A 24,699-nucleotide genomic window follows, 5' to 3' on the forward strand; every position below is an offset into this window, starting at 1 on the left:
TAATCCCCCCCGCCCCCATCTAATCGGGACGTTGGCCGATTGCTGGGCAGAGGAAACACCCAGCATACTCGCCAGGGTTCAGCCAGTGTACAGCCCGCTGCCTATCCGTTTCAGGAAAGCAGATAAGCGCGGAGGGAACGTGGTTAATACAGATCAGATGATAGGGCGAACACTACAGGGGGAAGGAGGGGGCCACGGACTCCCAGCGCAGACTTCGGCTGGAGCGCGAAGGAGGAAGATTGATCGGTGTGTGCGTGGGGGAATGGATTTGGAGTTGGCGTGGGTCCCCAGTCACAGTGGCATTTTGGGTAATGAGTTGGTGGATCTGGCTGCGGGTGAGGGTATGAAGACGGGAGCGGTTGATGTGAGGTTGCCTTTGAGTGTGGACGAGGTGAGGGCTGTGATGATGAGACGGGTCATGGATGAGTGGCAGGAGAGGTGGGTGAGTGCGGTGAAGGGCAGGTGGATGTTTGGTGTTCGTGGGAAAGTGTCGGTGAAGGTGGATGCGGGGAGTCTGGAATGGAGGAGGGGGAGGAGGTGATGCTGAATTGGTTGAGGATAGGGCATGTGGGGCTGAATGACTGTCTGTTTCGAGTGGGAAGCGTGAGTCGAGGGACTGTGCGGTGTGTGGGGTGCCTGAGACTGTGGGACATTTTTTGCTTAGGTGTGAGAGACATGTTGAAGAGAGAGAATTGATGAGGGTTCAGTTGACTGCGCTGGGTGTGGCTGAGCTGAGTGGGAGGGCTTTGCTGTGAGGTGACGGGGTGAGAGGCAGGAGGAGGAGCAGTGTGATGTTGGATTTTGTGAGGCAGACGGGGCGGTGGGAGGAGTTGTGAGTTTATGTGTGCTAAGTATTGATTGGCGGGTCTGGTGCACATCATCCTTTAGGATGGGGAAGCGCCTGCGTGGGTCCGCCCACGCCTCCGATAATTGAGAAGAAGAAGGAGAAGAAGATGCACGGCCTCTTAATAACTTTGTTATTTAAAATCTGGGGCTGAAGGCAAACGTCGTAAAATCAAGACGAGTTGGTTGTTACTGCAATAGTGCAATTCTGTGCTTTCACTTGGTCTGGGACATGGGGCTGTATTATTACAAGACACACACCAGGCTCCAGCCAACCACACATAGCAGTGTCAGCCCCCATTGCCCACCCCTCTGTCGTGGTGGCGGGGTAGCAGACCCTAGAACATATAATAACCAATAATAGACAGACACTAGTTTACATTTTGGAAAGAGCAGGTCACAATTTATTGGAGCAAACAAAAGGGAGCAGTCCCAGCCCTAAAGCACCATGGTTCACGACCATACTTTTCAAAAGTGGCCCAAAAGCAGGGCAGAGTTATTGTTCTGAATGTTCTCGGTGTCCCCTTGCCGTCCACGGCTTTAGCAAGGCAGCGCGATTTGTACTGCACAGAGTACTTCCTCCTCGGGCCACTGAATCTTGCATGTGAGGAATCTCAAGTGTCACTAAGGGACTCAGTGCCCATTGTCCGAGTTTGGCTCGAGTGCGACCATCGGGGAAACCTGCCCAGGCTTCAAGCTGCGCTGTTACTCTCCTCCCCGGCTAGGACTGCCCCGAACTCCGCCTGTATCAGAAATGGAACAATTAATACAAAATACAAAGGGTTAAGCAAACATTCATTTAACCACTTAAACCTTGAAAATCCGCTGAAATCAAATAAACAATTGTACATGTTTAAACATATTTACATTTAGTATAGTGAATAAAAACATCCAACAGTATTGACCAATTTACACCCCGAAATCCGATGAAACAAAATTCACACATTTACACATTTCATTGAATTCCTACTCTAAGGCTACTACCCTAGTCAGCATACCCCTCAAGGGCTTACCTGCTCTGAGCTGGCCAAGAAGGGTGAGGGACGGTGGGTGTTCAGGCAAGGGGGACTGGAAAGAGACTGGGCTCCAGTCCCTCCCCGCCTTATATGCGGTCCCCAGGGCGTGCCGGAAGCTCCTGCCCTGGGGACGCCCCCCCCGCCTCCTGAAGGATGGGTGAGGAGATCCTGTAGAGGGGAGGGGGCAGCCAGAGGGGCGTCCCGCTTTGTGGGATACCCTCTAGCGCCCCCTGCGGGGGCTTGTACATCCCCTAATAATACACAAGAGACCAGAAGTGGGATGAAAAGCGCTGTAATGCAAACACACTCCAGTGCATAGGAGGGCAGAATTATGCTCTGCCCATCCTAACCCTGGCTCATCCTTTTGTACAATGGAGTAGCTAGATCTATTCTCCACCCATTAACAGCACATATCATAACAAACAGGTCATTTCGCCGAGCAGAGGGAAGAAAGTACATTTTGCAACTGCAGGCTGTTTTTGCGAGGCAGGCTCTGACAGCCATGGGATTTGAGCCAGCAGCATCATCACTGTGTACTTCTCAGGAGGGGCTGTTCATGCCTGTGTCTGAGGCTTCACAGCATTGCACAGCTCAGCAGCTGTGCTGTGCTCTGTGACATTGCTTGGCATGGATGTTCAGCTGTTAGTCCAGTCTCCTAGGCAAGTCTGTAGGCCAGTCCATTTGTATCCAATGAATCTCAAAGAAGCCAAAAGAAAGTGCAGAATCAGAAATGTAATACACACAGGTTCTGGAGGTATTGCTTTTCATGTTTCACACTCATTGACAACCTATGGCAATGCTAATCCATTTAATGATGTCCACCCAACACCTGTCCCCCCCTGAACAAACGCCCCCTTCTTTCCAATGTTTTTGTAAACAATTCTATGAGCTCCTAGTGACATTGCCTTACCAAATACTAACTACCAACTAACCTTCCAGCCTCCCGCCCTAACCAACGCCACATTGCCCCCAAAAAATCAAAACACTTAAAAAAACACATGCTACATTTTAAACATATCCTCAAGGCACATGACATATATGCTTGAACATGACTGGATCACCACACAAACGTACCTGATACCAAACATACACACAACAGGGTATGCCCAGGCCATAAAACTCCTGACTTACCTAACTATGGCAGATACCGGCAGGGTCGGACAGGGGCATAAAATTATCTCGGGAACAAATGAAAAAGTGGCACACGGTTGCAAGTGGCAATTCTTTCCTTTTGTGACTGACTGTTTTGAGTAGTAATGAGGGGGGAGGTTTTTGATGAAAATGTGATGCAAATTGTGCATTTTAAAGAATATTTATTCCAGTAACACTGGTCAAAACTACTAGCCTAATGGTGAATTAGCTTATCACTTTGACCCAAAAAACTAGCCCACACTAGCAGTTTGTGGTTTAGGTTCGGGCATTGTGCTATTGCCCTATAGACAGTCCGAGCCTGGATACCAGCCACCTTTAACTTAGTTCACCCTCACAGGACGCCCCACAAACCTCTGTAGGTTTCTAAGGATAATGCCCCCTGCTCTATTGTGAGCGGGGTTTAGACTATTAAAGACACAGGGACGATTATTAGGCAGTGATCTACTTTATCTACTCGTCCAGCAGCAAAGCTTTAAAACATTTTTTAAGAGTAACTGGCAGTTTCTGAACGAGAGCATGAAACAGCTCCCCAGTTAGCCAGAGTCATGACTGCTGATCGGCACTGGTTCCAGTCTATAAGAACCCCTGGAATCACTCACTCATCCTTCGTCAGTGCTTGGAAACAAAGTTTATTCCTTGCATAACAACAGGATCACGAAAAAAAATGAGCATCCAAACATTCAATAGTAAGACCAACAATCTGTTGCAAACTCCTTTAATGTCTCAACCACTTTCGAAAACTGGGAAACAGGGAAAACGAACAGGGTGGGTGTCACCAATTAAGTTATGGACTCTTACCCACTTCAGCCCACTAACAATGCCTGACCATTGTGTTGGGACACTTCAGGTATACGGCTTGGGTGTTAGTCTGTTTTGAAAGTGTTTGTGTTATAAAAAGTCCTATTAAAAAGAGAAAAAAAGTTCAGTCAATCGACAATAGGTAATTGCTGAATAGGTACTTAATTATATCACATCTGTCTTACGTACTTATAAATTTGAATGAGCTATAAAACTTACAATGGCTATCGATGATGAAGTGTAAGCCCCACTGAATCGAATTTACCACCTTTTTTCTATTTTTAGAATTCTATAGAATTATATACTCTCTTACAAACTTATACATTTATCAAAATAGATAGCTCTCAGTTCTGCTAGGTCCAGACAGTACATCAATAGGTGGCGTATGGTTTCCACTTAGACCTTGTAAAACCGTAATTTACAGTCGTAGGTAGAGCTTTTATCTCTAGATCCCAACACTTCTCTGGTTGGAAGAAGATTGAAGCGCATTTGTATGAAGGTCAAGCTATAGGCTCTATTTGGGAATTTCCTCAAATGCTTAAGAAGATAGTGTACGCTTTAATATCACCCAAACAATTGTCAAAGACCTTATATTTTTTACATACATTTTGTATTCGCTGTCAATCAAAAATCCATAATTTCTCATTTACCTTTGCAGGGTTAGATGGCAATAAATCCACACCAATATGTGCCTCTTCCAAAATTGCGATCTTGGTTAGTGTCAAAGCCTGTTTCCATCTAGAGAAGGGGGAATTAGGGACAGTTATTAAAATTGTCCTTAATAATGACACCCTTTTCCATTGAGTCATCCCTAGTAACAAAATCAAACCCAACTCAAACTGAATGACCAGCATGGGAAAACCAGGTGGGAGGGCCAAGACTTTCTTCCAAAAAGAACCCGCTAAATATTAACAATCCATTTCTATTTGGTAAAATAAGGCATCAAGTAACAGTTCCTCATCGAAAAAATCAAGGGAACTGTCCTCTTTGTGATCCCCTTGTGATTTGCCATCTTTCTTTTTTCATTCAGCTGCCATTTCAAAACTGCTGTTTCCTCGTGTGCTTTGCCTCACTCAGAGTGTGCTTTCGTGCTGCGCCTTTTATCCGTGTGTGAAAGATTAATGGAAGTAGGTGTGTGTAATGATCAGTAATTGCCTGACCTCGCCTGACCATTGCATTGGGACACGTCAGGTAGTCGAGTGTTAGACTGTTTTGAAAGTGTTTTTTCTTTGTAAAGGGTGGCGGAGTAGAGTTCCTAAATATCCTACCTGGTAGGATGGAGTAAAGGTGTTATAGGGAAAAGTATACTGTGTCTCACCATCCGATGTCCCAGTCCCTGAAGACCCCTCACCCAGGTGATCCTCCCGCACCTGTCCACCCCCAGGAACTGTATCCAAAAGTGATTGCCATGTCCTGGCCACCTGGATGACAGATCCCCGGTTGGTGGGCCATGTCTTGCAATTGGCCCATCTGTTTTTGTACAGCTGCAATTTACGGGTTGGTGGGCCATGTCTTGAAATTGGCCCGTCTGTTATTTATAGCTGCAATTCTTCCCAGCCAAGAGTACTCTTAGGTTTTCCATATATCTAGTAATTTTCTAGTTCCATGAATAATGGGGGAGTATTAACTTCATAGAGAGCTTTTTTTTAAATGATGTATTAGGTATGCAGCTCAGAGAACCGAACTTTAACCCAAAATAAAAAATGAAGAAACAACAATAAATTCATAAAAGAAAACATCAATAAATTCATGAATATAAACCAGCAAATAACAATATTCCTAAGTTAAATGAATTAGTTCCAATTAATCCATCAATACATTTCTTAGGAAATCTAAAATTCATTAGAAAATTATAAAAACAAGTTCTATTAAAAAGAGAGAAAAAAGTTCAGTCAATGGACAATTACTGATTAGGTACTTAATTAGATCACATCTGTCTTACTTTCTTATAAATTTGAATGAGCTATAAAACATATAATGGCTATCGTTAAAGAAGTATAAGCCCCACTAAACAGAATTGACCACCTTTTTTCTATTGTTAGAATTCTATAGAATTCTATACTCTCTCATAAACTTATAAACTTATCAAAATAGCTAGTTCTCAGTTCTGCCAGGTCCAGACAGTACATCAATAGGCAGCGTATGGTTTCCACTTATACCCTGAAAAACTGATATTTACGGTCGTAGGTAGAGCTTTTATCTCTAGATACCAACACTTCTCTGGTTGAAAGAAGATTGAAGCACATTTGTATGAATGTCAATCTATTGGCTCCATTTGGGAATTTCCTCAAGTGCTTAAGTAAAATATTGTACACTTTAATATCACCCAAAACATTGTCAAAGACCTTATATTTTTTACATACATTTTGTATTCGCTGTCAATCAAAAATCCATAATTTCTCTTTTACTTTTGCAGGGTTAGATGGCAATAAATCCACACCAATATGTGCCTCTTCCAAAATTGCCGTACAGTCAGACCTCCATAGTTCCAACGTTCGATCTTGGATAGTGTCAAAGCCTGTTTCCATCTAGAGAAGGGGAAAATAGGGACAGTTATTAAAATTGTCCTTAATAATGACACCCTTTTCCATTGAGTCATCCCTAGTAACAATATCAAACCCAACTCAAACTGAATGACCGACATGGGAAAACCAGGTGGGAGGGCCAAAACTTTCTTCCAAAAAGACCCAGCTAAATAGTGACAGTCCATTTCTATTTGGTAAAATAAGGCATCAGCCCCATAAATCAGTATTGCAATCGCCTTCTGCTTCAAAATAAAATCGCTGGACATAGTGAAAACCGGCTACATTTGTTATTAATCACTAGACCTTGTGTCGCCAATGCCTTTTGCTGGGATCTTGCATTTTGAACAATAGAGAGATTTCCTGTATGATTATTAAATAAGGACCCCAAATAACAGTACTAATTTTTCAACAAATGGGAGTCATTAGGCAGACCCCAATAAAAGTTTGCTTTCTTCCTACCCATATCAGGCAAAAGCCTCATTGCCTTTGATTTCGAAATATTAATGTACAGACCATTCTCTTTCGAATATCGCTCTAAAGCAGCCAATTGCTTTTGCTGACCGATCTCTATTTGAACCAATAAAATGAGATTGAATGTCTGCATGCAGTAATCACTGTACAGGGTTAGAGCCAATTCTATGGGGGAAAGCCGTAACCCTTTTCAAATGCATATGAAGGTCTGAAATAAATAAATTAAATAACAAAGGATCCAGAGGGCCTTGTTGCTTTAAACTCCTCTGAGTTAGAAAAGAAAAGGATAATACGCCTTTAACATTTAAGCAAACTCAAATGGACATCTCACTATAAAGTCCCCTTAAAAGCTCAACTAGATATGTAGGACATCCCCATCTCGTAAATTTTGACATAACAGTCACCTATTAATACTATCAAACGCAAGCTGAAAATCTATAAAAGCCAGATATAACACGTTTCTATTAAGAACTACATGGGCTTTAAAAAAAAGAGAGAAGATAAAACCTTTTAATGGAGTTTCAATGCCTTTAACAAAATCTGTCTGATTTAAATCTAAGATACCTGCGAATTTTGCTCAATCTAAAAGCTTGGAGAGCAACACACTAGCAAATATTTTGGTGCATCCAATAATGCAATAGGGCAATCATTTTTTAAAAAAAAAATTATTTTTATTTTGAACTTTACTCAGTTACGACTGAGTTTTGTCAAAGATTTACATCATCCAGTTCGTCCTGCCATGAAACGACAGACAATAATCATCAAAGTTCAAAGACCTCACCCCTGCTGACCTGGCCAAAACAAATTTCTTGCGGCAATAATTGCTCGGTGCTGTGCCATCTCCCATTTTAAAAATTGGAATAATAACCACAGTCTTCCAAGACTGGGGAATTTGCCTGGAGATCAAAATATGTTTAACAATCAATGACAAAATATCTGCCCACCACTCAGAGTATTGTTTCAACATGGCATTTGTGGTGTCATCGGGATCCAGAGCTCTACAAATAGCTTCACTATTTGACATAATTTTGACTAATAAATAACTGATTGTGTCAGTCTTCCAAAATATTTAACACAAGGCTGAAATAATGTCTGTTTCCAACTGCAAGAGTACGACCACTAACCATTGGTACCCTGAATAATTGACTGCAAACCCCGACACCTGTTGAAAGCCTTCTAGCTCTTCCATTCGCGCTACAATCGATGTGCCCACCTTGGTCAAGGTGACAAGGACATCCTGTGCATGAACAGAGACGTTATATTCCTTGTCCTTGTACAGAACACCCCTAATCTCTGCATTCTTCCTGGCACAGGACAGAAAAGTTTCATGGAGAGAGCAAATAGCAGGGGGGACAGCAGGCAACCTTGTCTCGTTCCTCTAGTGACTGCTACTGGGAGAGTGGGTTTTTGCAATAACCCATTCTGTCGTGGTTGGGTTCACATAGGTAGCTTGTAGGTATTTCTGAAATGTGGGGCCTATCCCACTCACCTGTAGAAGCAATTTGAGGTACTACCAGTCCAGCTGGTCAAGGGTTTCTTGAGCATCTAGACCTATTACTCCTGAACGGCCCAGCCCCTCCAATTCTCAGCCACCTCCACCAAATCAAGGACTCTTCTGATGCTGTCCTATGTTCTCTTATGGACTATGAAGCCCATTTCATCTTCTTGGATCAGAGGTGGAAGCCCTCTTAACAGTCGAGTAGCTAAGATTTTTGATTAGTATTGATGTTCATGAGAGTTATCGGGTAATAGGACTTAAGCAAGGTCGGGTCTTTATTTGACTTTAAAATCAAGATAGTCACAGTCTCTTGCATTATTGCTGTCACGCACCTTGCATCTGGGAAAGTGTTCAATAGTTTGGTTAGATGGGGAACCAATAGGGAGCAACATGTTTTTAAAAACTGGAAGGTGAAACCATCTGGACCCTGCGTGGCGTTTTTGAACGATTTAATCACAGCCTCTACCGCCTCTTCAGGAACTGGATGGTCAAGTTGCCTTATTGCCTGTTTGTGGGAGGACAGGAAGCAATGCTTTTCATAAGTATTTCTTCTGGGACGCAGGGTCTAGGGACTGGCCGTCCATGATTTCCGAATAGTACTGGTGAACCAGATCCAATTTGCTGCAATGTTATTATGGGTTGTCTGCTTGTCTAATTTGTAAACTAACAGTTTATTTGCCTTGTTCCCCCGAGTGTAATAGTGCTGTTTTGTTTTTAGAGACCCTGAGATGTTCTCTCCGCTAAGTAGGCTTCCAATTGGGACCTCGCCATTCTCAGTGGGGGTATGTCATTTAGTGTGCCAGAGGCTTTATGTGCTTTTTCCCTGATACAAAGTTCTTCCTCCAGGTCCGTCTTGATCTTCTCCCTTGTTTTCGAGTAGGCTGAAGCCTGCTTTATTATTTCTCCTCTGAGGACTACCTTCATCGCGTTGCAGACCAGACCTAGAGGTAAATCATCTTTGAGGTGGATCTAAAAATATACTACAATGGCTTACTTAAATTCCTAACAAATCATCCCCCCCTTTTTTTTATTATAGGGGCAAAACGATTCCACGGTCCGTAGGTTCAAGCCCTGAAACCAGGAGATGAAGGATAACAGGACCATGGTCAAAGAGGGTCATCAAACTGTGCTACTTCTACCTTTATGGTTGTGTTTGCTCTTGGTCTGTAGCAATGCGAAGGCTGAGTGGGCATTTTAGCTCCTACTCATCCTTGTACTTCTGCAGGGCAGAATCCAATTTGTCACACTATCAAACAACAAAGACTAAATGTTTATGGTACAGGAAAATACTTATTTGAAGGACAATTCAAATCACTGGCCTCGCCTGCCTGTAACACAACTACCATGGCCCTCCGTGAGCTGTACAATGTGATGCTCACAAAATGGTTTGAAGAAGGAATATGTTTAATACATCTGGGTGCCAGTGAACATGTTCTGCTGCTGTTTGCAGGAACTAACGTGGCTGAGGAAGCAAAGAATCTCTCAGTGATTGCAATCAAGAGCATGATCCTCCATGTAGTAGACCTGGCCGTGTAAACAGGATAGATGAATCAAAGCTGGCGACTGTGAGAAACCTGAATGTGTCTCACTTACTAGCCCCCGGGGATTGGTCATCCAGGTGGCCAGGACACAGCCATCGCTATTGTTTCCAGTTCCTGGCGGTCGGTCCACCTGGATGGGGAGTGGAAATGGGACACCGAAGGGTGAGACGCAGTATACTTTTTCTTATGACACCTTTTCCCAATTCTGTCCAGTAGGATATGTAGAAACTCTACCCCCCTTTTCCTACACAAACACGTTCTCACCCCGCGAGCGACAACAGACTAATATCAGAGCTGTTTACCTAACATGTCCCAACACAAGGGTCAGGCAGAGTCAGGCAATTGCCAACAACAATACACACCTGACTGCCCTTTCCCTTCCCCACTGGGATAAAAAACAGAGCACATGAGCATACTTCGAGGAAGGCCGAATGCACAAGGAATCCACTATTCCAGGATGGTAGTTCAAATGGAGGCGAAAGGCGGAGAGACCTGAAAGGACGTCAAGGAGGAAGTTGCCCTTGCCCTTTTCACCCCAGACCCACAAAGCCTCCAAAAAAAGAAACATAAGACTGGGAATCGCAGCTGTCGAATGGTGTGACGGATGTCAGTGGTACATGGAACCCTCCCACACTGATAGTCAGGGTGGGGAGACAGGGTTGCCATTGAGGTACCGTCCTTGACTCCAGTGGCAAAAGAAACGCCAAAAGAGTTCAGCACAGCCGGTGAGTTGGAAGAACTTGATAGTGGGCCGGATTGTGTTAGACCCAAGGTTACAATGGCAACATTACTAAGATAAAGAGACAGAGATCCTTTGTGCAAACTTGGTACAAGAGATAGAGGGGTGTGATGCTGGAAATGCATTGGAGGGACAGGGCCTCCCTGTCCTTGTCCTGTAGTCCTTTTTCATTTGTGTTCTGTATTGGTTTCTGCCCAGGAGTCCATGTGGGAATCCTGGCAGTGCAGCTCTTCCTATTTTTGGTTTGGTGTGCAGACCCATAGGAGACCCTTATGGCACCCATGGGTGGGGGTACAACCCTGTGCACTAGTGTATGTTTTTGGCCAGCTGTGTGTGGCCCACAGATCAGGGTATGGTCTGGTGGCAGCTCCATGCTGAATTTGACATGTGCTCTCAGTACCCCCAATTTTGGGATACCTAGGCCCTGTGTCACGATCCACTTCCTGAAACCCCCCCCCCCCCCCGGCAGGTCTATGGGCCAGGAGGGGTCTCGGCCCAGGCCCCCAACAAGCTTAGGCATCCTTTGCCTAGGCCCTCTTGTGCTTGGGAACTACTTTATTTCAGTGCCAGTCAACATGGAGGCATCCACATGGCTTGGCTCCTTGGAACCAAGCTATGCGGTATAGTGTTTTGGGTGTGGTAGCCTAGGGACTATTTTACCTGGACTACCTTCTTGATGCTATTTAAACCACACCCAACTTGGATAGCACGCCTCGCGTTACTTTGCAATCCTGCAATGTGATGCTCATCGTGTTCAGCTGCATCTGCAAACCTCGGAAGAACAGCATCTGAAAAACAAAGGACATTGTTAATAGCAGCAGCTTACCTGTGATTCCACCGCTAGCTGCCCTCCGCTCCTGCAAACAACTACAAGGAACAGCGAGCCTACCGGACCGTCGGATCTGCAAAAAGGAGAGAAACAGGACATTAGACATTTTACATTTGTGCCGGCAGCTTACCTCACGAGTCGCCCATCGACCAGCATCGCCTTGGGACTTCTTGCTCCGGGTGAGCACCGCAACCTACGGGAACAAAAGACAACAGGTTATCAAAGGCAAGGCATCATAGCACTGCGCATAGCGCCTACTTACCGCATCAAGGCGCTCTCGAAGCACCATCACCTGCCGGCGAGTCCCAATTCAGCCAGAGTTCCACAGCGAACTTCCGAGCACCTAAGGAGAGAGAAAAGACATTATTTTAATCCAAGAAAGGCATACAGTATAACAGTAATAAGGCCTACCTGAAATACTCTAAAGGGCCTGCATCAGTGAAGTAACTAGATCGCACTCGCCCACAAAGGACAACGCGCCCCTGCCAAGGACGGAGAGCACGCCAAAACCGATAATAAGGTGAGGAGGGGCTGCGGGCATACTGGGTGTTGTGAGGCTCCTACCCCAGTTGCCCAGTCTTGAACATTACCCACCTGTTTTCCAGGCAGAACCTCTCCGCTGATTATATCTGGGAGCGGCTGAGAAGGGTACCAGAGTCCCCACAGCTGGGTGGCGTCCCCGTGGATACCAGGTGAGCGTAACAGAACGCGAAGCCTGCCAAACCAATCCACCTCGGTGCCAAGGAAACATCAGAATTAGACCAATTGGCCCAATTGTTGGGAGAACTTCGTGCTGAGGTTCACTTTGCCAGACAGGAGACTAACACTCTCCGGAGAGACTTATTGGTGACTAAAGAGCGTACCGAAGATATCAGTAGGCAAGTCTTGCAATCACAAGGGGGTCAGACGCCTCTACCTGGGAACAACCCACCGATGCGAAATCCTAGCATGCCATCCACTGTCTCTACTCCGGTACAAGTTGTATTACCTGGTACAGTTCCTTTGGCACCACCGGAGAGGTTTGCTGGTGATCCACGAAAATACGCGGCTTTCATGAATCAGTGTCGCCTTCATTTTCTTTGCAGGCAGGGAGCATTCCTAAATGACCAAGCCCGGGTAGCCTTTGTTTTATCATACCTAAGTGGCAGCGCTGCAGATTGGTCGGTATCATTGGTGTCCCATGATGATCCCTTATTACATAACTTTGGGGACTTTCAGAGGGAAATGGAAAAACTCTTTGTTCGCCATACACGAGAACAAGCTGTGGACAATGAACTCCTTTCCCTCCAACAGGGGAATCAGGATTTGTTAACGTACATCGCTACTTTCAACCGATTGGTTGCTGAAGCTAGGTGGCCTGAAAACAAAAGAACCACGTCGTTTCATCGGGGCTTACGAGGCGAATTGAAAGACGTTCTAGCTCAAGTAGTTAATCCTCCCAGAGATAATAGCGCCGGATCATGAGTTTGGCGGTAATGTTAATCGCCATTCCCCATTGAGCCCATTCGGGAATGCCCCATTCCCCATTGGGCTCAATGGGGAAATTTCACACTAATACCACCGGCGGATTTCCTGCCAGCGGTATGAGCGCGAATTTTTGGCAGATTTCCCCCCAGCTAAGAGCTGGGGCGAAATCCGCCGAAGTTCTGATTTGGCGTTATTAGCCTTACCGCCAAACTCCCCGGTTCTAATAGCGCCGGATCACTAGTTCGGCAGTAATGTTAATCCCATTCCCCATTGAGCACATTCAGGAATGCCCCATTCCCCATTGGGCTCAATGGGGAAAGTTCACACTAATACCGCCGGCGGATTTCCCGCTGGCGGTATGAGCGCAAACTTTCGGCAGATTTCCCCCCAGCTAAGAGCTGGGGCAAAATCCGCCAAAGTCCTGATTTGGCGGACCTTTAAATCCGGCGGTAATAGCGCTACCGCCAGATTTAAGGGTTACTGCCAAAGTCGTGATGAGGCCCAAGGTAACCACGGTGGATGGGGCAGAAATCGCTTCCGGACCCATAACCCAGCGCACAGCCGAGATAACCTTGCTGTGCCAGGACGGACATCGGGAACTTATTTCGTTCGATCTCATCAAGGCACCTCAATTCCGGCTCATACTAGGGATACCATGGTTAGTTGCTCACAACCCTTTGATTGACTGGCGGGCAAGAAAATTAACCTTTCCCAGCGACTGCTCTCCAGCCTGTTATTACCAAGAACAGAAACCTGCTTTCAGTATCTCTACGACTCCTGAAGTGGCAACTTTGGGAGTGACTAGTACCTTGCCTGAGGAATACCACGATTTCCAGGATGTATTCCAGAAGGACCAAGCAAACACGCTGCCGCCGCACAAGCCCTATGACTGCCAGATCGACCTTGTTCCCGGTGCTCAAGTTCCTTGCGGCAGAATCTATGCTCTCACGGAACCCAAAAACCTTCATCTGAAGGCTTATTTAGACCAGTACCTCGCAAATGGATTCATCCGCCCATCCAAGTCCCCTGCAGCTAGTCCTTTGTTCTTCGTACCAAAAAAAGAAGGGAACTTAAGAACCTGTATTGACTACCGCGCATTAAACCAGATCACTGTAAAGAACCGTTACCCCTTCCCGCTCAACGCAGAAATGCTGGACCAGGTCAAAGATGCCCAAATTTACACCAAACTGGACCTTCGAGGAGCATGCCACCTGGTACGGGTCAGAAGCGGAGACGAATGGAAAACTGCTTTCCGCACCAAATATGGTTTGTTCAAATATCAAGTCATGCCCTTTGGGTTATGCAATGCTCCTGCAGCGTTTCAGTATTTCATGAATGACGTTTTGAGGGAGTTAATTGATGTCTGCGCCCTAGTGTACATAAATGATATCTTAGTGTACTCAACTTCAAAACAGGATTACATCAAGCACGTCCGTTCAGTCCTCTCCACGCTCCGGGAACATCGTTTATATGCAAAGCTGGAGAAGTGCTTTTTTCACGTCACCGAAGTTGAGTTTCTGGGTTTTATTCTTACTCCAGAAGGCATCAGAATGGACCTGCATAAAGTGGACACCGTTTTGAAATGGCCATCACCAACGTCAGTAAAAGGGGTACAGAGCATGTTGGGCTTTGCGAACTTCTATCGCCGGGTCATACCATACTTCTCACAGGTCGTACACCCGATCATCATATTGCCTAGAAAAAATAACAAAAAATTTGCCTGGACCAAAGAAGCAGAGAAAGCTTTTCAGGAACTCAAGAAAAGGTTCACCTCCGTGCCAATCCTGCGACATCCTCGCCCAGATCTTCCGTATATCGTGGAAACAGACGCTTCCAGCATAGTGATGGGAGCTGTCCTCTCACAAAGAGACCCAGTAACAGGCCAGCTACATCCAGTGGCCTTTTGGTCAAAGAAATTCTCTCCCCTGGAGATGAATTATGCCATTACGGACAAAGAACTCTTGGCGATCAAATACTCCTTTAAGGCCTGGCAGCACTACCTTCTGGGGGCCAGACACACCATTACAGTTATCACGGACCACCGAAACCTGCAATACCTTAAGACAGCTAAAGCCCAGTCTTCACGCCAATTGCGGTGTGCCCTTTTCTTTGCCGAATACGACTATGTCATCACTTTTCGACCGGGGTCAAAAATGGAAAAGTAGACGCACTCTCTCGTACAGGCACTGATGACTTGGTATATACGCCCCCAGATCCAGTCCCCATCATACCGGAAGACAAGCTCTTGGGCCTCACTACGGCCTTAACCCAAGTTGAACTGAGAGATAAGATTCAACAAACCATGAAACCAGATGCCTTCCTCGCATGGCAAGCGCAAGGAGAACAATATTCCATTAAAGATCACTTACCCTTTTTTAAGGATCGGTTATTTGTACCCACCGAAGACTTACAACAGCAAATTATTTCAGGTTATCATGATTCCCTGATCGAAGGGCACCCTAGAATCACCAAGACTCTAGCCAAGGTAAAACAGAACTTCTGGTGGCCTGCCTGGCGTAAGGATGTCATCTAATATGTTCAGTCCTGCGGAGTCTGTGCGCAAAAAAAGTCACAAAAACAAAAACCATCCGGTCTTCTGCAACCTTTGGACATTCCTCCCACTCCCTGGCACACTCTTTCCCTTGACTTCATCACTGACCTACCTCCCAGTCAAGGGTTTAACACCATTCTGGTAGTCGTGGACTTGTTCTCAAAGATCGCGCACTTTATTTCGCTCAAAGGCCTCCCTGACGCACCCACTCTAGCCAAAGTGTTCCTGGATGGTATTGTAAAACTACATGGCTTCCCATCAGTCCTGATCTCCGATCGAGGTAGCCAGTTCATCTCCAACTTCTGGAAAAAATGTTGTGCAATGGCACAAATTGACATCCGGCTATCCACTAGCCATCACCCCCAAACGGACGGTCAGACCGAGAGGACTAACCAGACCCTCGAACAATAGCTACGGTGCATGTTACACCATGAACTAAGAGACTGAAAAGATTTGTTATGGATAGCCGAGTACACATATAACAAATCCTTCCACTCCAGTACTGGACAAACACCCTTTTATACACTTTATGGTAGACACCCACGTACCTCAGAACTAGATGTCCCAACAAGTTTGGAAATGCCAGCAGTAAAAACCCTTCACACCAACATCACTCAGGCTTTCAAAAAGGCCAAAGAACATCTTATTTTCGTCAAAGAAAAACAAAAGCAATTTGCCGACCAACACCGGAAAAAGGCCCCAGACTATCAGGTAGGAGACAAGGTTTGGTTGGCTCCCAAGTTTGTACCCATCAAGGGAACCCAGACTTTTCAACCCAGGTACTTAGGACCTTACACCAACAAGGCAATTATCAATTCAGCGGCCGTCAAACTAGACTTACCACCTAACCTACAGATTCACCCGGTATTTCATGTGTCCCTATTAAAACCAATGCAGCCCGGTACACGGATTGGGACACCACCAAAACCCATACTTATTGAAAGAGAACCAGAATTCAAAGTCAGGAGCATCTTGGATTCCAAGTATTCGAGGGGAAGGCTATACTACCTAGTTGATTGGAAAGGATTTGGACCCCAAGACAGATCCTGGGAACCCTGTGAAAACATTCATGCACCACGTCTGATCAGAACATATCATCGCAACTTTCCAACTAAACCAGGGCCGGACAGAAGGAACACCTTGAGAGGGGCCTTGGGGGGGAGTGCTGTCACGATCCACTTCCTGAAACCTCCCCGGCAGGGCCATGGGCCAGGAGGGGTCCCGGCTCGGGCCCCCAACAAGCTTAGGCATCCTTTGCCTAGGCCCTCTTGGGGCCAGTCCTGGCGCCTTTGGCGCCAGTCTCATACTTAATGAAAACTTGTGCTTGGGAACTACTTTATTTCAGTGCCAGTCAACATGGAGGCATCCACATAGCTTGGCTCCTTGGAACCAAGCTATGCGGTATAGTGTTTTGGGTGTGGTAGCCTAGGGACTATTTTACCTGGACTACTTTCTTGATGCTATTTAAACCACACCTGACTTGGATAGCACGCTTTGCGTTACTTTGCAATCCTGCAACGTGACGCTCATTGTGTTCAGCTGCATCTGCGAACCTCGGAAGAACAGCATCTGAAAAACAAAGGACATCGTTAATAGCAGCAGCTTACCTGTCATTCCACCATTAGCTGCCCTCTGCTCCTGCAAACAACATCCAAGGAACAGCGAGCCTCCCGGACCGTCGGATCTGCAAAAAGGAGAAAAACAGAAGATTAGACATTTTACAATTGTGCTGGCAGCTTACCTCACGAGTCGCCCATCGACCAGCATCACCTTGGGACCTCTTGCTCCGGGTGAGCACTGCATCCTACGGGAACAAAAGACAACAGGTTAGCAAAGGCAAGGCATCATAGCGCTGCACATAGCGCCTACTTACCGCATTAAGGCGCTCTCGAAGCACCATCATCTGCTGGCGAGTCCTAATTCAGCCAACGTTCCACAGCGAACCTCAGCGCACCTAAGGAGAGAGAAAAGACATTATTTATATCCAAGAAAGGCATACAGTATAGCAGTAATAAGGCCTACCTGAAAGACTTTAAAGGACCTGCATCAGTGAAGTAACTAGATCGCACTCGCCCACAAAGGACAATGCGCCCCTGCCAAGAAGGCAGAACGGAGAGCACGCCAAAACCCATAATAAGGTGAGCAAAGGTCCGGGGAAGGGCTGCGGGCATACAGGGTGTTGGGAGGCTCCTACCCCAGTTGCCCAGTCTTGAACATTGCCCACCTGTTTTCCAGGCAGAACATCTCGGCTGATTTTACCCGAGAGCGGCTGAGAAGGGTACCAGAGTCCCCACAGCTGGGTGGCGTCCCGTGGATACCAGGTGAGCGTAACACCTGCCATTGGAATCAGTTGATTCCTGATAGGAAACAAGATGGCCCCTATGGCCTCTTGCCTTCTATTGCCTGTTACCTTGTTTTCCCAAAGTTCTGGGAAGCCCTGACTCTATCCCTTCCCCCTGACTGGTTGTTGGGTGGAAGTTCCATATATGGTGTTGTTGTGAAGTCCAGGTCAGACTGACTGGAGCCTTCCCAGTGACTGTATGTTGTGGGTACCTTGGTGAATGGATTGTGTGACCAATATGCACTTCTTGTTGTGGATGTCTGGTTTCTGGTGTTTAAGTGCCTTCGGTGTGGGCCGCACACCCTTGATTCCCACTAAGGGTTAATCAATTTCTTTTGTGCTCGTTATTCAGTTGATAAAATCCAACTTCAATCGTAGTTCAAAGATGTGTAAATTTTTTAATTTTTCAATTGTTGTGTTTATAAAGCTCATAAAGAATTGTGCTTAATTGGTTAAACTTCACCAAAAAAGCTAATTATCTCAGTTGAGGCAAAACAGAAAACCCATCCGGCTAATGCATTTCGGATTGTATCCTTCGTCAGAGCCAGGTTAGTGCTACACACATTATAATGCATTGTAGGTGGATTGAGAAGGTTTACAATGTTTAAGTTCATAATTGATCCGTACATCATATGTAACAACCAGATATTCAAAAAATTAACAACCAAAACGATCATAATTAACAAACAGGGCGCCCACAAGGACAAACAAATATTTGACATAAAAGCCCTACCTTTGCACAATGCGACGCGAAGTCAGATCGCGTATAGACTGATAGCAGCTAATTACACAGAGGAGATAACACGTTTGTTCTCTCCACACCAGGCAGTGCTTCATAGAGAAACACCACACGCGGACAGCACGCGTGGGTTGCATACTGGCATACAGGTTAGTGAAATGTCTAACTAGCCACAGATATTCTCACACAATATAGTACGACAATTAACACTTTGGCATAGTAAGCACACGCCGCCTAGCTTGACCTCTAAGCACCGTAGTCACCAAAAGGGTTCAACCTGCAATTTTAGTATGTAGTTGATCAGTCCCATTAACTGTTTGAACCATAGAGTAAAATCACTATCTGTGTAAACATTGTATTTTTACTATCTGTAATGATGTATGCCTACTTTTTTGTTTTTTTGTCTCCTTTCTCCAATTTCACTTTTATGTCAAATATTTGTTTGTCCTTGTGGGCGCCCTGTTTGTTAATTATGATCGTTTTGGTTGTTAATTTTTTGAATATCTGGTTGTTACACATGATGTACGGATCAATTATGAACTTAAACATTGTAAACCTTCTCAATCCACCTACAATGCATTATAATGTGTGTAGCACTAACCAGGCTCTGACGAAGGATACAATCCGAAATGCATTAGCCGGATGGGTTTTCTGTTTTGCCTCAACTGAGATAATTAGCTTTTTTGGTGAAGTTTAACCAATTAAGCACAATTCTTTATGAGCTTTATAAACACAACAATTGAAAAATTAAAAAATGTACACATCTTTGAACTACGATTGAAGTTGGATTTTATCAACTGAATAACGAGCACAAAAGAAATTGATTAACCCTTAGTGGGAATCAAGGGTGTGCGGCCCACACCGAAGGCACTTTTGCCTCGGTCTCTTTTTCTCCATGTTCATTTTCTGTGCCCAACACGGTGGCACATGATAGTGGGCTGCACCCCATTAACATATTTATTTACAAAATAACATTCCATTGGAAACGAAATACACTATTAAGAAAGGAAGCAGTGCACTCTCGCCCCTCTCTCTTATCATTATTTTCACTTCCGTGTAACTATTTGAGAGGAAGCACGCGATTATGTCCTATGAAGAAATTGAAAAACTAACGGACACGAGAGCGACAACTCTAGGTTTCTCAACAGAAGAGGCAAACGCAATCCTAGGCCTAATTAAGGAAACCAGCAGCACACTAAAGGATGCAGATCCCAACAGAAGGATAAAACAACTTGAGTATACCATTCGAAAAACAATTAACCGAAAATTGCACGCAGTGACATTAGGCCGTTATTACAAGGCACAAAGGATCCCAAGAGGTTTACGAATTGGACTTAAACCGACTTTGTGCAAAGAAAGCAAGGAATTTGTACATAAATGGGAGCAGATTCTCAATAAATGCTCTTTGGACTTAATTCTACTTACGATTAAAGAGCTCTCTATGAACATACAGAATCTAGAACAAGAGATACAGATTTTATCTGCTGAAATCATAGATCTTACAAGTAAAGATTCATTGGATGAGATATTAGCAGATATCAACACAAGATTAGAGGGATACAAAACTGATTTGGAAGCAAGAAAAATAAGGAAGTTTAGGCGTGACACGTTTGATTATTTGAGAGACGAAGTCTATACGTGGGCGGACAAATTTCAAAATCAACCTCAGAGGCCACACAATCCCAATCGGAACTCAGAAAACAGCAGTTCAGATACAGATTCTAGCAGAGACGAACAGACTGCACAACCTCAACAACAAAGAGCGGAAAGAGACAGTGGTCACAACAGAGCCACCCCGAGTACCAGTGCATCAACATCACGACAAACGCCTTTTTTAGACAACCGAGAAGGAAGAAACGAACGAGCAGGGGCAAGAGGAAGGGGCACCGGAGTTCAAACAAGATTCCAAGCACGAGCAACCTAGTGGTCAACATTTCAAACAGAATACTAACTAAACAGGAAGAAGAGGTGTTGCAGAAAGGTCTGAAATTTGTACCGACTTATAATACTAATCTATTCAACACTAAGGTAGAGCTGCATAAATTGACTAGAAAGCTCAAACTCAAAGTTTTCTTTGCGGAAATGGAAAATACTAATTCTTCACCAGAACCACCTGAATTAGTAGAATTCAAACCAAAAAGTACCTTTTCTCCTCCAATTAATGTACCAGCAATCGACATTTTTGAAAAAATGGTTATAACAGATCTTAAAAAGATCAAATATGGAATGACAAAGAATAGAAACCTCAGCAGAGGTGAAATGTCAATTGTTCAGAACCTATACTCTGATGAAAAAATAACCATTAGACCAGCAGACAAAGGGGGTGCATTGGTATTATTAAACACCTCAGATTACGAAAATGAATGCAAAAGACAACTGGACAATCATAATGTTTACGCCAAAATAGATCACGACCCGACTATGGAAATATTAAAAGATCTAGATGAACTTCTTACAAAAGCAGAAGAAAGTGAGATGATCACACATAAGACAAAGGCCTTTCTATTGAACTTAAAACCAAACATTCCTCACTTTTACTTGCTGCCCAAAATCCATAAAAGTCTTAATAATCCACCTGGAAGACCGATAGTAGCAGCCACAGGAGGGATTTTACAACCACTAGGAACATACATAGACTATTTCTTGAACCCTTTAATACAGAAGACATCTACGTATGTGAAAGACAGTACACATTTTCTGAACATCATAGAAGGAGTCCAACTTATAGAGAACAACATACTTTTCACCATAGATGTGGTTAACCTCTACACAAGCATTCCACACGACTTGGGACAGGAAGCCGTAGAGTGGCTCCTGTTACAGGAAAACGATATAGGAGCAGTGAAAGAATTCATCTTATCACTACTTTCTTTTATTGCAATGAATTCATATTTTGAACATAAGAACGAATTTTACATCCAAACTTCCGGAACAGCGATGGGAGCTACAATGGCACCAGCTTACGCAAATGCGTTTATGTACCAATTCGAAATGACCCATATCTTGCAAAAACCTGAATGGCAGAATAAATTGAAAACATGGGTGCGTTATATAGATGATATATTCGGCATCTGGCAAGGTACAAGAGAAGAACTCAATGAGTTTATAATTTATATCAACAATATAGACCCGCGTATTCAGTTTACCTCAGAAATTGGCAATCCTGGAATCCATTATCTGGATATCCTGGTGAATGTAAATAACCAACAAATTACTACCTCTTTGTTCACAAAACCTACAGACAGGAACAATCTATTACACCGTATGAGTTTTCATCCACAAAACACTCTGAAGAATTTACCTTATGGACAAATGTTGCGATTAAAAAGAATTATCAGTGATGACAGAGAGTACGAACAAGAACTTGAAAAACTAAGCAAAAAACTTAAAGATAGGGGATACCCGAACGAAGATCTACAGTCAGCAAAAGAAAAGGTACAAACAATAACAAGAACCAGCACTTTAGTACCAAAGGACAAAAAACAATCCCCATCACTTGTATATGTGTCTAAATATTCATCCCAAAGTATGCAGATCAAAAGATGTATAAATAAACATTGGACAATACTTAAAAATGACGAAAGAACTAAGAATCTCTTCCTAGAACCCCAACGTTTGCTTATCAAAGATCCAGCAACCTTAGGGATTATCTAGTTAACACAAGAGATACCAGAACCAAAAGGATCAAACTAAAAAAGACGGGAACATTTCCATGTTTAAATTGTAGTAATTGTAACAACATTATTAAAGGAGGACTGGTTCCACATCCATACACGGGAGAAAAGATCATGATAAAAAGCTATGGCACCTGCAACACTGAAAACTGCATTTACTGCATACGTTGCCCATGTGGACTTTACTATGTAGGGGAAACAGGGCGTAAACTGAGAATTCGGATGAATGAACATAAATCATGCATACGCAATAAGAACATCAATTCAGCCGTAGCAAGACACTTTAATGCAAAGCAGCACAACATCTCTCAAGTCAAGTTCCAAATTTTGGAAACCCTGGAAATGACAAGCATATATGCTGATCTGAAAAAAAGAAGGCAACAAAGAGAAGCCTATTGGATAGATCGTCTCGATTCTTTGGCACCACGAGGACTCAATGAGGAATTCGATCTCAACTGCTTTCTGTAATAATGTCACTATTTGTTCACCGTGCAATGCCAATAATGAACATGCTAAATTGTTTCATACTCATGCAATAAGTATAAATCACTACCCGATTTGAAAACACTGTTGCCTTCTGCTAAACTATCTTCAGATAGTTCTTGTAACATTTATTATTTATTATTTAGTATTAATTTTGTATTACCTTTTGTTTATGTATATTAGACAGTATATCTTTACGTTACATAACTTTATATTAATAGCCAATTAGACACCTCAAGCCATGAGGCACACGATGGATCTAAATATACTATCAGAAACATATATGTGCTAGCTGCACAATTTACAACACGCAGAAGCTTTAATATCTTTACATGCGCAATTAACATCTTAACATTTACATTCTTTATATTTACCAATCATAGTTCACACTCTATGCCATTCATGTTCTAATATTGCCTTTACCAATATGGCCGACTTGGTAATACACGAACGGCCATTTTGTTTATAAAACGTTGCCCAGGGCAACGACACGAACCGCGAGTCCCAGACGCTGTTCGGAGTTGATTGAGCAAGACGCTGCTCACAACGCTCCAGGTAAGCCCTACCTTTGCACAATGCGACGCGAAGTCAGATCGCGTATAGACTGATAGCAGCTGATTACACGGAGGAGATAACACGTTTGTTCTCTCCACACCAGGCAGTGCTTCATAGAGAAACACCACACGCGGACAGCACGCGTGGGTTGCATACTGGCATACAGGTTAGTGAAATGTCTAACTAGCCACAGATATTCTCACACAATATAGTACGACAATTAACACTTTGGCATAGTAAGCACACGCCGCCTAGCTTGACCTCTAAGCACCGTAGTCACCAAAAGGGTTCAACCTGCAATTTTAGTATGTAGTTGATCAGTCCCATTAACTGTTTGAACCATAGAGTAAAATCACTATCTGTGTAAACATTGTATTTTTACTATCTGTAATGATGTATGCCTACTTTTTTGTTTTTTTGTCTCCTTTCTCCAATTTCACTTTTATGTCAAATATTTGTTTGTCCTTGTGGGCGCCCTGTTTGTTAATTATGATCGTTTTGGTTGTTAATTTTTTGAATATCTGGTTGTTACACATGATGTACGGATCAATTATGAACTTAAACATTGTAAACCTTCTCAATCCACCTACAATGCATTATAATGTGTGTAGCACTAACCTGGCTCTGACGAAGGATACAATCCGAAATGCATTAGCCGGATGGGTTTTCTGTTTTGCCTCAACTGAGATAATTAGCTTTTTTGGTGAAGTTTAACCAATTAAGCACAAATCTTTATGAGCTTTATAAACACAACAATTGAAAAATTAAAAAATTTACACATCTTTGAACTACGATTGAAGTTGGATTTAATCAACTGAATAACGAGCACAAAAGAAATTGATTAACCCTTAGTGGGAATCAAGGGTGTGCGGCCCACACCGAAGGCACTTTTGCCTCGGTCTCTTTTTCTCCATGTTCATTTTCTGTGCCCAACACGGTGGCACATGATAGTGGGCTGCACCCCATTAACATATTTATTTACAAAATAACATTCCATTGGAAACGAAATACACTATTAAGAAAGGAAGCAGTGCACTCTCGCCCCTCTCTCTTATCATTGGTTTCTGGTGTTTGACACAATGACTGAGACAGCCCTGCCCGAAACGGGTATGAATGCAGTGTGTAGTGTTGAATGGGTTGCTACTTGTCCCAATACACATTCCTTGTTGTGAGTGTCTGAGAGGGAGGAGAATGGCCTGAATGCATCATATGCCTGATTGGCTGACTGACTGCTGAATGCCCTTCTGAGTGATTGGTTGCCTGAGTGTGATCCAGCAGAATGAATGAGAGATTAACTAGTATATCGAGGGGCATCTCACTGCTAGAATTCGTTCAGAAGCTGGAGTTGAAACTAACATTGAAACTGAAGCTGAATCTCGAAGCCCAGCCTGAAGAAGAAGGTTGACTGATGTCTCCCTTCGCCAAAATCCGAAAGCCGTCAAGACTGATCCAAGAGAGGACCTGGTTAGGTGCCCTC

The 24,699-nt window shown here is 44.0% G+C and overlaps 1 long non-coding RNA gene across 1 annotated transcript in view; it reads right to left on the reverse strand.

The window, feature by feature from the left end:
• Nucleotides 1-1,263: 1,263 nt before the first annotated feature.
• LOC138514323 (uncharacterized) overlaps nt 1,264-24,699 on the reverse strand; it is a 69,391-nt gene continuing 45,955 nt past the window's right edge. The window contains exons 2-4 of the long non-coding RNA XR_011281911.1: nt 6,173-6,337; nt 4,460-4,547; nt 1,264-3,911 (exon numbers count right to left, since the gene is read on the reverse strand). This is a non-coding gene — a long non-coding RNA (uncharacterized lncRNA). The remainder of the gene's footprint in view (nt 3,912-4,459; nt 4,548-6,172; nt 6,338-24,699) is intronic.

Source organism: Ambystoma mexicanum, chromosome 12 (assembly GCF_040938575.1).
Source record: "Ambystoma mexicanum isolate Mex_15411 chromosome 12, UKY_AmexF1_1, whole genome shotgun sequence".
NCBI lineage: Eukaryota > Metazoa > Chordata > Amphibia > Caudata > Ambystomatidae > Ambystoma > Ambystoma mexicanum.